This window comes from Rana temporaria, chromosome 9, assembly GCF_905171775.1.
Source record: "Rana temporaria chromosome 9, aRanTem1.1, whole genome shotgun sequence".
Lineage (NCBI taxonomy): Eukaryota > Metazoa > Chordata > Amphibia > Anura > Ranidae > Rana > Rana temporaria.
The window spans coordinates 22,111,883-22,127,606 of NC_053497.1; positions in this window are offsets into that span (position 1 = coordinate 22,111,883).

The window sequence follows — 15,724 nt, forward strand, 5'->3', positions numbered from 1 at the left end:
ACTTAACCATTTAAGCCCCGGACCATTTTGTAGCTAAAGGACCAGCCCCTTTTTGCGATTCGGCACTGCGTTGTTTTAACTGACAATTGCGGTCGTGCCACGTGGCTCCCAAACAAAAGTGATGTCCTTTTTTAAAATAGAGCTTTCTTTTGGTGGTATTTGATCACCTCTCCTTTTTTATTTTTTATTTTTTGCGCTATAAACAAAAATAGAGTGACAATTTAAAAAAAAAATGCAAGATCTTTTACTATTTGCTATAATAAATATCCCCAAAAATATATATATAAAAAAAGTTTTCCTCAGTTTAGGCCGATATGTATTTATTTTTTTTTAAAGATATTTTTATTAGGTTTAAAACAAACCAACAAACAGAAAGAAACATACAAAAAAAAAAAAAAACAATACCACCAGACAACCTGGTCGTCGATACGTATTCTTCTACATATTTTTGATTGGTTTGCGCAAAAGTTATAACGTCTACAAAATAGGGGATAGTTTTATGGCATTTTTATTAATAATTTTTTTTTTCTAGTTGTGGCGGCGATCAGCGATTTTTATCATGACTGCGACATTATGGCGGACACATCGGACGCTTTTGACACTATTTTGGGGCCATTGTCATTTTTACAGGGAAAAGTGCTATAAAAATGCACTGATTACTGTGAAAATTACACTGGCAGTTAACCTGTAGGGGAGCGCTGAACAGGGCCGATCCTAGGGTCACAGGCGCCTGGGTGCAGAAATATTTCTGGTGCCCCCACATGGGCGTGGTCATTTTACTAACTCCTCCTCTTTACAAATGTTTCTATGGCAATGATTTAAACACAGAGATTCTCCCGCATGAAGTCTTCATTAACCTGGGATCCTTACATGATCTCTTAACAATAAACAAAATACAGGAAGAGAAGCAGAGTACTTTATTGGGACCTGGAGTTGAGCCTCTCTGATGGACACAGAGAGGGCTTCTGTTAGAGAATCTGTTAGAAAGAGCCCCCAGACATACTACAGACATGATACAGGAGATGGTCAGAGACTGTAGACATGATACAGGAGATGGTCAGAGACTGTAGACATGATACAGGAGATGGTCAGAGACTGCAGACATGATACAGGAGATGGTCAGAGACTGCAGACTTAGTACAGGAGACGGTCAGAGACTGCAGACATGGTACAGGAGACGGTCATAGACTGCAGACATAGTACAGAAGATGGTCAGAGGCTGCAGACATAATACAGGAGATGGTGAGAGACTGCAGACATAATACATGAGATGGTCAGAGACTTCAGACACAAGGAGATGGACAGGGGCTGTGTATCCTATGCCATCTATCACGCCATAAAACATCTAGAGCAGGGGCAGTCCAGAGCCCGTATAAAGGGATTCTGGGGATGTCATCCCCCAGCACACTGAGCACTGTGGGCTAGATTCTGGTACATCCGCGCATCTTTGCGGCGGCGTAACGTATCCGATTTACGTTACGCCTCCGCAACTTAGACGGGCAAATGCTGTATTTTCAAAGCACTTGCTCCGTAAGTTGCGGCGGCGTAGCGTAAATCGGCCGGCGTAAGCCCGCCTAATTCAAATTTGGAACAGGGGGGCGTGTTTTATGTAAATGTTGTGTGACCCGACGTGATTGACGTTTTTCACGAACAGCACATGCACCGTCCATGGAAATCTCCCAGTGTGCATTGCTCCTAATACGCCGCAAGGACGTATTGGTTTTGAGGTGAGCGTAAATTACGTCCAGCCCCATTCACGGACGAGTTACGCAAACAACATAAAATTTTAAAATTTCGGCGCGGGAACGACGGCCATACTTAACATTGGTACGCCGCACTTACGCCACCATATAGCAGGGGTAACTATACGCCGGGAAAAGCCTAACGTAAACGGCGTAAATGTACTGCGTCGGCCGGGCGTACGTTCGTGAATTCGCGTATCTAGCTAATTTGCATACTCGATGCAGGAAATTCGACAGGAGCGCCACCTAGCGGCCAGCGTAAATATGCATTTACGATACGACGGTGTAACACAGTTACGCCCTGTCGGATCTAAGGGAAATCTATGCGTAACTGATTCTAAGAATCAGGCGCATAGATACGACGGCGCAACTCAGAGATACGACAACGTATCTGGAGATACGCCGTCGTATCTCGGTTGTGAATCTGGCCCTGTGACTCACCTGGTTCTCTCTCTGTGCAGCTCAAGATAGAGATGGGAGGGGGAGGCATTCCAACTGGAGTTGGTGGAGACAGTGCGGGATACAAGACTCCCAGTGCGAGGAATTCATTCCTGCACATCAGCACTCAGCAGCCACTGAATACAAGAACCCTCGTGTCAGGAAGAGAAGCGGCCCCTCCCCCGAGCACTGCAAGGCTGAATGGGCTGCCCTATGCTCACACATCAGTTCTGGACAGACACACACCTATGCTCAGAGCACTAGTTAGGACGGACACAAACAAGGATAGAAGGAGGGAAGGGAGAACTCTGGCACTTAGGTTCCCCCACCTCTGCAGGCGCCTGGGTGCAAATCACCCTGTGCACCCTGCCTAGGATCGGCCCTGGCGCTGAAGGGGTTAAGTGTTTCCTAGCCGGGGGCCGGCCATCTGAAAAGTGGGCGGCAGCGACAATACATGGATTCATGCAATGCATGAATCTATGTATTGTTGATCAGTGGCGGTGCAGGAGAGGGGGCGGCGCACCTGCGCCCTCTATGGATGCACCGCCACTGGTACTGATGTATAACGACGGCAAGCAGTCCGGAAGTGGTTACTCTAACATTGACACCCGCAGCAGATCGCATGGACGCAGCGAATCTTGTGTGTTTACCGCATTGCATCAGTGTGAACTAGGGCTAAATCTGAACGGCGGGTATAATTCAAGCTCCACCTTGCAGTGGGGTCCTCTCGCACTGGACTGGTTAACCTCCCTGGTGGTACGATTATGTCAGATTTTTGCGTCTCAAAGTGGTACAATGTTTTGCATCGAAATTCGGCATTTTATATTGTAGGCCTGTAATTCTCAGTAATAACTCACTTAAATCTGCCCAAACAAGAGTCTAGTAGACATCTCGAGTATGATAAAGTTTGAAACACGAGATCGTAAATTATAATATAATAACTAAAAAAATATCAAAAATAATAATATAATAATAAAATGTATTCAATAATGTAATCAAATCGAAAAACACTGAAATTTGCTCAGTCGCAGAATTGTCGATGTCGTCACTTTCGGTGTGTGATGACGAATTTCCCCACAAATCGCTATCGCTCAATTCTGAAAGTGATTCTAATTTATTATCTCTGTTTTCTAGCTGCTCTAAACCTGCATTTTTTGGATGCCATGGACAAGCTCAAGTTTCAATGGGAAGGAGCAGTGGAGGAGCGGTAAACACACCGCTCCAAAGATGCTGCTGGCAGGACTTTTGGAGCGGTCCCACCAGCGCATTGCCTACGGGCTTTCACACTGATAGCTAGATTCATATAGAGCGCCGTAGCGCATCGTATTTACGCTACGCGCCAAGTACTGTATTTACAAAGTACTTGCCTCCTAACTTATGGCGGCGTAGCGTAAATACGGCCGGCGTAAGCGCGCCTAATTCAAATGAGGATGGGGGGGCGTGTTTCATGTTAATTACTCGTGACCCGACGTGATTGACGTTTTTTACGAACGGCGCATGCGCCATCCGTGTACATATCCCAGTGTGCATTGCTCCAAAGTACGCCGCAAGGACGTATTGGTTTCGACGTGAACGTAAATTACGTCCAGCCCCATTCACGGACGACTTACGCAAACGACGTAAAATTTTCAAGTTTCGAACGACGGCCAAACTTAACATTGACTACACCTCCTAGGGGCATCTTTATCTTTACGCGGCGTATCTCTTACGGAAACGGTGTATCTTTACTGCGACGGCGCACGTACGTTTGTGAATCGGCGTATCTAGTCATTTACATATTCTACGCCAAACTCAACGGAAGTGCCACCTAGCGGCCAGCCTAAAAATTACACTTTAAGATACGACGGCGTAGGAGACTTACGCCGCTCGCATCTTAGCCTAATTTAAGCGTATCTGGTTTCCAGAATACGCTTAAATTATCGCCGGCGTTGATTCAGAGTTACGACGTAACTCGCTATGAATCTGCCTATGAGACTCCAGGGCAGGAGTTTTTCAGGTGGTATTTAGGCGCTAGTTTTAGCGCTAAACCGCCTAAAAAACTCCTCAGTGTGAAAGGGGTCATATTCTCCACCTCTGGGCTGGAGAATCTGTATGGAGATATTTTACAGAGATGGCCAGTGAGATCTTTAGATCTCACTGGCCATCTCTTCAGATCTCTTCAGATCTCACCTTCATAAACTGGTCATCTGTGTAAAAGTGAATGACAGAAGGGTGTGTCCTCTGATGAGAAGTGAAAACCATGTTCTCCACTCCTCATCTCAGCTTCATAAACTGGTACACCTGAGAGATCAGACGTGATCATCAGGATCTCAAGCTCTTCTCTGTTTGATAAACATACATGGCCAGATTAACCAATTAAGGACCTTGGCTGTTTTTCAGATATGGCGTTTACAAGATAAAAACATTTTTTTTTTGCTAGAAAATTACTTAAAACTCCCAAACGTTATTTATTTATTTTTTCTAACACCCTAGAGAATAAAATGGCGGTCATTGCAATACTTTTTGTCACACCGTATTTGCGCAGCGGTCTTACAAGCGCACTTTCATTGGAAAAAATTCACTTTTTTTAAATAAAAAATAAGACAACAGTAAAGTTAGCCCAATTTTTGGGAATATTGTGAAAGATAATGTTACGCCAAGTAAAATTTTGAAGCGAGTCACGCTTCAAAATTGCGCCCGCTCGTGAAATGGCGTCAAACTTTTACCCTTAAAGATCTCCATAGGCGACGGTTAAAAAATTCTATAGGTTGAATCTTTTGAGTTACAGAGGAGGTCTAGGGCTAGAATTATTGCTCTCGCTCTAACGATCGCGGTGATCCCTCATTTGTGTGGTTTGAACACCGTTTTCATATGCGGGCGCTACTCACGTATGCGTTCACTTCTGCGCACAAGCTCGTCGGGACGGGGCGCTTTAAAAATATTTTTTTTTGTTTTCTTATTTATTTTTATTTATTTTATTAATTTTTACACTGAAAAAAAAATTGATCACTTTTATTCCTATTACAAGGAATGTAAACATCCCTTGTAATAGAAAAAAGCATGACAGGTCCTCTTAACCTCTTGACCACCGCCCCATGTCAAAAAGACGTCCTCCTTTTTAAAGTTGAATATCTCGATAACGGCAGCAGCTGCTGCCACAACCGAGATATTCATCTTTTCAGGGGGCGGTGGTGTACACGATAACGGCGGTCTCCGCGGCGGATTCGCCGCGAGATCGCCGTTATCGGTGGCGGGAGAGGGCCCCCCCCCCTCCTGCCGCTCTCCCGCGCCCTCCGCCGCTTACCGGAGCCGTCGGTAGCGGCGGAGGGGATCCGATGTGTCCGGCAGCTGAGCGGGGACGGGACTGAAGGAGAAATCTCCTTCACCCGTCCTCCTAGCTCTGCTGGGCGGAAGTGACGTCAAAACGTCAGTCCCGCCCAGCCTCTTAAAGAAACATTTTTTTTTTTGTCATTTGAAAAAATGACATTTTTTTTTTTTAATTTTTTTTTTTGCATTTAAGTCTAATTATGAGATCTGAGGTCTTTTTGACCCCAGATCTCATATTTAAGAGGACCTGTCATGCTTTTTTCTATTACAAGGGATGTTTACATTCCTTGTAATAGGAATAAAAGTGATCAATTTTTTTTTTTTTTTTTTTTTCAGTGTAAAAAATTATAAAACTAAATAAAAATAAATAAGAAAACCCCAAAAAATTTTTTTAAAGCGCCCCGTCCCGACGAGCTCGCGCGCAGAAGCAAACGCATACGCGAGTAGCGCCCGCATATGAAAACGGTATTCAAACCACACAAGTGAGGTATCGCCGCGATCGTTAGAGTGAGAGCAATAATTCTAGCCCTAGACCTACTCTGCAACTCAAAAAATGCAACCTGTAGAATTTTTTAAACGTCGCCTATCGAGATTTTTAAGGGTAAAAGTTTGACGCCATGACACGAGCGGGCGCAATTTTTAAGCGTGACATGTTGGGTATCATTTTACTCGGCGTAACATTATCTTTCACAATATATAAAAAAATTGGGCAAAATGTATTGTTGTCTTATTTTTTAATTAAAAAAAGTGATTTTTATCCAAAAAAAGTGCGCTTGTAAGACCGCTGCGCAAATACGGTGTGACAAAAAGTATTGCAATGACTGCCATTTTATTCCCTAGGATGTCTGCTAAAAAAAAATATATAATGTTTGGGGGTTCTGATTAATTTTCTAGCAAAAAAATTGTGATTTTCACATGAAGGAGAGAAGTGCCAGAATTTACCTGGTGGGCAAGTGGTTAAATATGAGATCTGGGGTCAAAAAGACATCAGATCTCATATTTAGACTTAAATGCAAAAAAATAAATAAAAAAAATGTGTCATTTGAAAAAATGACAACAAGAAAATATTGCTTTAACCACTTAAGACCCGGACCTTTAGGCAGCTAAAGGACCCGGACAGGTTTTGCGATTTGGCGCTGCGTCGCTTTAACAGACCATTGCGCGGTTGTGCGACGTGGCTCCCAGACAAAATTGGCGTCCTTTTTTTCCCACAAATAGAGATTTTTTTTGGTGGTATTTGATCACCTCTGCGGTTTTTATTTTTTGCGCTATAAACAAAAATAGAGCGTCAATTTTGAAAAAAAGCAATATTTTTTAATTTTTGCTGTAATAAATATCCCCCAAAAATATATAAAAACATTTTTTTTCCCTCAGTTTAGGCCGATACGTATTCTTCTACCTATTTTTGGTTAAAAAAATCTCAATAAGCGTTTATCGGTTGGTTTGCGCAAAATTTATAGCGTTTACAAAATAGGGGATAGTTTTATTGCATTTTTATAAAAAACATTTTTTACTACTAATGGTGGCGATCAGCGATTTTTTCGTGACTGCAACATTATGGCGGGCACTTCGGACAATTTTGACACATTTTTGGGACCATTGTCATTTTCACAGCAAAAAATGCATTAAGAATGCATTGTTTACTGTGAAAATGACAATTGCAGTTTGGGAGTTAACCACAAGGGGGCGCTGAAGGGGTTATGTATGACCTCATGTCTGTTTCTAACTGTAGGGGGGTGTGGCTGTAGGTGTCATGTCATCGATTGTGTATCCCTATAAAAGGGATCACACGATCGATGCCGCCGCCACAGTCAAGAACGGGAAGCTGTGTTTACACACAGCTCTCCCCGTTCTTCAGCTCCGGGGACCGATCGCGGGACTCCAGCGGCGATCGGGTCTGCGGGTCCCACGGTCCCGGAGCTTCGGACCGGGTCGCAGGCGCGCGCCCGCGACCCACGGCTGGGTGCTAGCACAGGACGTACCTGTACATGCATGTGCCCAGCCGTGCCATTCTGCCGACGTAAATGTGCAGGAGGCGGTCCTTAAGTGGTTAAGAAGCATGGGCGGAAGTGACGTTTTGACATCGCTTCCGCCCTGCTATGCTATGGGGACGGGTGGGAGCCATCTTTCCCTCACTCGCATCCACAGCAAGCAGGAGAGAGGACCCGATCGCCTCCGCCGCTGCCGACGGCTCCAGTAAGTGGCGGAGGGCGCGGGAGAGCGGCGGGAGGGGGGGCCTCTCCCGCCGCCGATCTCGCGGCGTTTACAGGACCGCTCAAATAAAAGATGGATATCTTAGTTGTGGCAGCAGCTGCTGCTGTTACCGAGATATCCATCTTTAAAAACAGGACGTATATATACGTGAGCGGGTCCTTAAGTGGTTAACAGGTGAAAATAAAGGAAAAATGCTTGAAAAAAAGGAAACTAATGCAGCTTTCAATATTTTTTTTTTTTTATATTCGTGGCAATAAACTTGAGTGTATATGGACTTTATGCCCTCACCATATACACTCATATGTCTATGGTGAGGGCATTTGACATTTACTGTGGTTTTATTTTGTCAAGAACTATTTTATCTTCTTGCTGTAATCAACATATTATTTACCATCTAATACTAGAGCTGCACGATTAATCGTTAAGAATCGAAATTGCGATCTTTTTCCCTTCCTGATCTTCAAAACAGAGTGTCACATTCTTTCTAACAAGTGTAGAGAGTTCTCACAGCTGAAAAAAAACGAAATCCAGGCAGTCTGCCAAGTTTTATTACAACAAGTAATAAGTAGAAACTTTGGGGCAGATTCACGAAGAAGTTACGACGGCGTATCTATTGAAACGCCGCGTAACTTCTATTTTGCTCCGGCGTATCTTTGTTTTGTATCCACAAAACAAGATACGCCTGAAGCTGGGCTAGATCCGACTGGCGTATGTCTTAGTACGCCGTCGGATCTAAGGTGCATATTTATGCTGGCCGCTAGGTGGCGTTTCCGTCGATTTCCGCGTTGAGTATGCAAATTAGCTAGATACAGCGATCCACGAACGTACGTCCGGCCGGCGCATTTTTTTACGTAGTTTCCGTAAGGCTCTTTTCGGCGTATAGTTACCCCTGCTATATGAGGCGTATCCTATGTTAAGTATGGCCGTCGTTCCCGCGTCAAATTTTGAAAATGTTACGTCATTTGCGTAAGTCGTTTGCGAATAGGGCTTTGTGTAGAATGACGTCACCGTCGTAAGCATTGGCTTGTTCCGGTTTAATTTCGGGTATGCGCACTGGGATACTCCCACGGACGGCGCATGCGCCGTTAAAAAAAAACGTAATGTATGTCAGGTCACGACGTATTAACATAAAACACGCCCCCATCACATACATTTGAATTGCGCGCCCTTACGCCGCCTAAGTTACACTACGCCGCCGTAACTTACGGCGGGAATTCTTTGAGGATACAAAAAAAATGTAAGTTACGGCGGCGTAGTGTATCTGAGATACACTACGCTGGACGGAGAGAAGCGCCGCACTTCGTGGATCTGGCCCACAGTATCTTTTCCTTCTTTTATTAAAGGAATGAACTCCAGCGTGTAGATGAAGGAAGTTTAACCATTTAAAGACCAAACCTTTTCTGACGTTTGTTGCTTACGAGTAAAAATCATAATTTTCTGCTAGAAAATTACTTGGAACACCCAAACATGATATAATTTTTTTTAGCAGAGACCCTAGAGCAGTGGTCTCCAAACTGCAGCCTGGGGGCCAGATGTGGCAATTTGCTTGCCTTTATCTGGCCCTTGGAGTACTATTTCACAACTGACACGATTCCCCCTACCGACACCAACAATGGGGTACTATTTCTCCCATTGATACCAACAATGGGGTACTATTTCTCCCATTGATACCAACAATGGGGTACTATTTCTCCCATTGATACCAACAATGGGGTACTATTTCTCCCATTGATACCAACAATGGGGTATTATTTCTCCCATTGATACCAACAATGGGGTACTATTTCTCCCATTGATACCAACAATGGGGTACTATTTCTCCCATTGATACCAACAATGGGGTATTATTTCTCCCATTGATACCAACAATGGGGTACTATTTCTCCCATTGATACCAACAATGGGGTACTATTTCTCCCATTGACACCAACAATGGGGTATTATTTCTCTAATTGATACCAATAATAAGGTACTATTTCTCCCATTAAACAAATGATGGGGCATGTTCTACTCTCACTGGCCACAGTCCGGCCCCCCCTAAAACCTGAAGTCTAAACTGGCCCTTTGCTTAGAAAGTTTGGAGACCCTGCCCTAGAGAATAAAATGGTGGCTGTTGCAATATTTTATGCCACACCGTAGTTGCGCAGCGTTTTTCAAACGTAATTACTTTTGAAATAGTACACTTTAATGAATAAAAAAAAAAAAAAAAAAACAGTAAAGTTAGCCCAATTTTTTTCATTTGTATAATGTGAAAGAAGAGAATGGTGATCTTGATTCTAAGCAAAAAAATTGTGACTCATTTTAGCCAGAATCGTGCAGCTCTATCTTTTACACAGTAGAGCTGAACAAGTACATTCTTTTACAAGCACAACTGTATATACTATGCTACATAATATAGTGGAACCTCGGATTGTGAGTAACGCGGTTAACACGCGTTTTGCAATACAAGCACTGTATCTTGAAAAAGCCTGACTCGGTTTGCGAGTGTTGTCTCGCAAAACGAGCAGTATTTAAAGAGGAGTTCCACCCAAAAATGAAACTTCCTCTTAACCCACTCCTCTCCCCCTTACATGCCACATTTGGCATGTAATTTTTTTGGGGGGGAGTGGGGGCTTCAGGAGAAGGGGACCTCCTGTCCCACTTCCTCCTTCCGCCGAGGGGGCTGCAAAGGCGATTAAGCTTAATCGCCTTTTGGCAGCCCCTCCCTGTAGGCGATCGCCTAGGACACGTCAGGTCCTAGGCGATCGCCTGTCCAATCAAACAGCGCAGCGCCGGGCCGCGCCGCTCGCGCATGCGCAGTGGGTGCCCGGCCGTGAAGCCAAAAGCTGTCACGGCCTGGTGCCCACAGTGATAATGAAGACGCCGGCCGGGGAGGAGGGGAGATGAGCGGACCCCCGGCTGGCGCGTCGCTGGAACGCTGGAGCAGGTAAGTGTCAGTTTATTAAAAGCCAGCAGCTACACTTTTTGTAGCTGCTGACTTTTAATAAACTTAAAAAATGGGTGGAAAACCCCTTTAAGTCAAAGCAGTGTGCAGTACCGCGTTTGGCCTGAGGTGGGGGGCGCCAGAGCCGATCGGAGCCGTTCGCAAATGCTTGGAAAACTTTGGATATACTCTGTTTCTGAGCCTTTCCGAGTTCAGTCGAGCTGTCCTCGGGCCTTTCTGGTGTTTCCGAGGCTCTCCGGCGCCCCCCACCTCTGGTCACATGCGGTATTGCACGCCATTGAAGTCAATGCGGAACAAATTATTTTCGTTTCCTTGACTTCTATGGGGAAACACGCTTTTATATGCGAATGCTTTGGATTACAGGAATGGATTATGCTCGTAATCCGAGGTTCCACTGTACGCTTATAAAAGATTTGTTTTGTAGAAATTTCAGATTTTACTCTGATTTGAACTGCAGACCAAACCAAATCATGCATTAGAAAAAAGGATACATTGTTCTGTCTTGTTCCTTTCAATGTCAAAACAATCTGATTAATGAAAAAAGTAAGAACAAGTTTCCTAATACCACATTTCCATGAAGGCCTGCTGCACATCTGGAGCTTATTCTGTAACAGATTTATGAGATACATTTGCACGGTAACGCTTCCCTTCAATGTCAATCATTCATGGCCGTTAGTTTGCAGTAGATGAAGAATTATTCATTGTGATAGTACAAGGACTATTTAGCACTTAAATACATTTTATTGAATAAAAGACAATCTGGCACCAAAACAGAGCATGTAGCAGTTCATTGAACTATACTTCAGGAAGTAACACTAGAAAAGGCACATTTAACCACTTCCCGACGGCCGTACGACTTTGTACGGCCGCAGGGTGGTTCTACTTCTCTGACTGGCCGTGTTTATACGGCCTGCGCGCGCAGCCGGCGGCGGCGCGCGCGTGCTCGCCGCATCGCTGAGATGCCGATGCGAGTGCCTGGCGGCCGTGATGTCCGCCAGGCACTCGGGACCGGCGGCTACAGGGACAAGACGTGGAGCTCTGTGTGTAAACACAGAGCTCCACGTCCTGTCAGGGGAGAGAGGAGACTGATCTGTGTCTCTTGTACATAGGGACACAGATCGGTCACCTCCCCCAGTCACCCCCCTTCCCCCACAGTTAGAACACAATTTAGGGTACACATTTAACCCCTTCCTCACCCCCTAGTGTTAACCCCTTCAATGCCAGTCACATTTATACAGTAATTAGTGCATATTTATAGCACTGATCGCTGTATAAATGTAAATGGCGCCAAAAATGTGTCAAAAGTGTCCGATGTCTCCGCCATAATGTCGCAGTCACGAAAAAAAATGCTGATCGCCGCCATTAGTAGTAAAAAAAAAAAATTATTAAAATGAATAATAATTCTGTCCCCTATTTTGTAAGCGCAATAACTTTTGCGCAAACCAGACGCTTCTTGCGAATTTTTTTTTTTTTACCAAAAATTTGTAGAAGAATACGTATCGCCTAGACTGAGAAAAAAAAATATTTTTTAAAAAAAATTGGGCTATTTATTACAGCAACATGTAAAAAATATTGTTTTTTTTTTCAAAATTGTCGCTCTATTTTTGTTTATAGCGCAAAAAATAAAAACCGCAGAGGTGATTAAATACCACCAAAAGAAAGCTCTATTTGTGGGGGAAAAAGGACGTCAATTTTGTTTGGGAGCCACGTCGCACGACCGCGCAATTGTCAGTTAAAGTGACGCAATGCCACAAGCTGAAATTTCACCTGGTCAGGAAGGGGTATATGTGCCCAGTAAGGAACTGGTTAAGTGTCTCGATTTTTTTATATAATTACCGTATTTATCAGGGTATACCGCGCCCCGGCGTATAACATGCACCCCTAGCTTAGCAAGGTAAAAAAGGAAAAAAAAGAAAACTTACATTTTTACCCTGCGTCCATCAGCGGCCTTGTCCGGCGTCCGTCTGCGGCCTTGTGGGTGTCCATCTGCGGCTTCCTTGCACGGGGTCCGTCTGCGGCTTTGGAGGTGTCCGTCTGCGGCCTCCATCCAGGTGTCCGTCTCTGTCCAGCGTGTCCGTCTGCGGTGTCCGTCCAGCGTGTCCGTCTGCGGGCCTCCATCCAGGTGAGCGTGTCCGGTGTTCGTTTTTGGATTTTGACGCGAGCCGAGAGGACCCGGATTTCCTGTGTGTTCGGCTCCTCTCGCGTGGCCTAGTGCGCAGTACGCTCGGCTCTCGGTGAGACAGCGGAGTTTGGCGTATATCGCGCACCCACAATTTTCCCCTGATTTTAAGGGGAAAAAAGTGCGCGGTATACGCCGATAAATACGGTACATTTTGTTTTGTTTAATTTTTTAGCTTTGGACAGAGTGGAGAGGTATTAGAACACTAGCCATGTTTTTACTGTTGTCTGTGCCCTGCCACTGTGTAAATAGAGGTAAAAAGTGACACAGAGTTCACACTAATGCAAAACGGAGGGCTCTGCTGGAATCCCGGTTTTGAATGGAGAAAACAGTTTTTTTTTAGTTATCTATGGGTTTTGGTTTTTCCCAGATTGGGTTCTGGAGTTCAGAGGCTTTAAACAGCTCTGGCAAGGAGGAAACCTCCAACCCAGTGTCCATCTCTTGCAGGAGACCAACAGGGTGTGTGTACACAGGGCCGGTGCTACCTGCTGCCTAGGGCACCTGGCTACTGGTGTTACTACTCACAACTCTCTGCAGCAAGCAACTAAGTCTCAGCATCAGCAGGCAGCTGCCACTCCGTTCGCGCATTGTGTCAGCGGCGGAGGACTGTGTCTGTGTCCCGACTCCCGAATGAATGGAAGCAAGCAAACATTCATTGCTGGGCACTGGTAGGCTGCATTTGATGGGCGCTGGTGAGGCTGCATTTGATGGGCGCTGGTGAGGCTACATTGATGGGCGCTGGTGAGGCTGCATTTGATGGGTGCTAGTGAGGCTATATTTGATGGGCGCTGGTGAGGCTGCATTGATGGCCGCTGGTGAGGCTACATTTGATGGGCACTGGTGAGACTGCATTGATGGGCACTGGTGATGCTGCATTTGATGGGCGCTGGTGAGGCTGTATTTGATGGGTGCTGGTGAGGCTGCATTTGATGAGCGCTAGTGAGGATGCATTTGATGGGCACTGGTGGGCTGCATTTTAAGGGCGCTTCATAAAAAAGGTGGGGTTTACATCGGCAGGGAAAAGGGGAATGAGAAAACGGAGTGGGATCAGGGGTGGGGCCAAGGGGTGCTGCAAAATTATGTTTTGCCTAGGTTGTCAAAAATCCTTGTACCAGCCCTGTGTGTACAGGTGCACATAGTTAGTCAGGTTGAAAAAAGACACAATTCCATCAAGTTCAACCAAGAAAAAAAAATACAATCCCATATACACAAACCTATACCAACAGTTGACTATATAAGGCTAATGATGTCATGGGCATGTCTACCCCTTTGTGTACATGCAGTTGCAAAGAGTGGAATTCCCTGCCCAGCACATCGCGTGCTTGGCGGCCGGAAATCGAGGCCGCCAGGCACGCGTATCGGCACCTGAGTGACGCGGTGGGCGCGCTCCCCCAGCGGCGGGAGGCCAGAGGCCATATATTGACGGCCTCCGGCATTTTAGAGCCACCTTCTGGCCGTAAATAGTTGGCGGCCGGATGGCAAGTGGGTAAAGGAACCTATTTGGAAAATGAAAAACGAACCTTTAATATTTTCTATTGTCTTCCTTATTCTCCTCCAGAGCCAATCAGGAAGCGGGTCCTGAGACCAGATTGGCCAAGGAATCTTAGGACTCCTGGCCAATCAGGTCTTAGGACCCACTTCCTGTTCAGCTGGGAGGAGACGCAACGGCCCCGATGCAAGGAGTAGCAGCAGCTACCCCAATCCTTGTCATTTACCTCCTAATGTAAGGAGGCCTCTGATCGCAGCCTTTCCACCTGTCTCCCGTAGGGTCGAGGGACCAGCACCTTGCCGTCCGTCTCCCGCGGTGGGGTATGCCACCTTCCCATCCATCTTTCGTGGGTGGTTTGCGTTGGCTTGCTGCCCCCCCAAAAAAATATTGAGCACCAGCCGCCACTGGCGCCCACACTTCTTTTGTGAAATTGTCGAACGTTGGTAGCCCATTTAAATAAATGGTCTGCCCTAAATGTGACGCACCAAATCGCACCTGCATAGCCTAAGATAAAATACACTAAGCATTGTTTGAAGTCTGCATTTTCTAATTTGTTAGTTTGGGTATAGTGGTTGTGGGGTGGATTGTACAACTGCTAAAATTTGTAAAAAATAAAATACAAAATTATTTATGTTTTTTGTTTTGTTTGTTTTTTTGCTACTACAAACATCAATAAAATCTTTCAACTGCTTTAAAATTGTAAATAAAGCAATTCCTCAATGAATGTATCAGACACAGAGGGCTAGATTCAGAAAGATAAGCGTATCTTTCTGCAGGCGTAACGTATCTCGGATACGTTACGCCGCCGTAAATTAGGGCGCAAGTTCCGTATTCAGAAAGAACTTGCGCCCTAAGTTACGGCGGCGTAACGTATATGGGCCGGCGTAAGCCCCGCCTAATTCAAATGGGGATGATGTGGGCGTGTTTTATTTAAATGAATGGTGACCCCACGTATTTTAAGTTTTTTACGAATGGCGCATGCGCCGTTCGTGAAAGAATCCCAGTGCGCATGCTCGAAATTCCGCCGCAAATCATCATTGCTTTCGACGTGAACGTAAATTACGTCCAGCCCTATTCGCAAACGACTTACGCAAACGACGTAAAATTTTCAAAATTCGTCGCGGGAACGACATCCATACTTAACATAGGATACGCCTCATATAGCAGGGGTAACTTTATGGCGGAAAAAGCCTAACGTAAACGACGTAAAAAATTGTGCCGGGCGGACGTACGTTTCTGAATCGGCGTAACTACCTAATTTGCATATTCCTCGTGTAAATATACGGAAGCGCCACCTAGCGGCCAGCGTAAATATGCAGCCTAAGATACGACGGTGTAAGACACTTACGCCGGTCGGATCTTAGGGAAATCTATGCGTAACTGATTCTATGAATCAGTCGCATAGATACGAT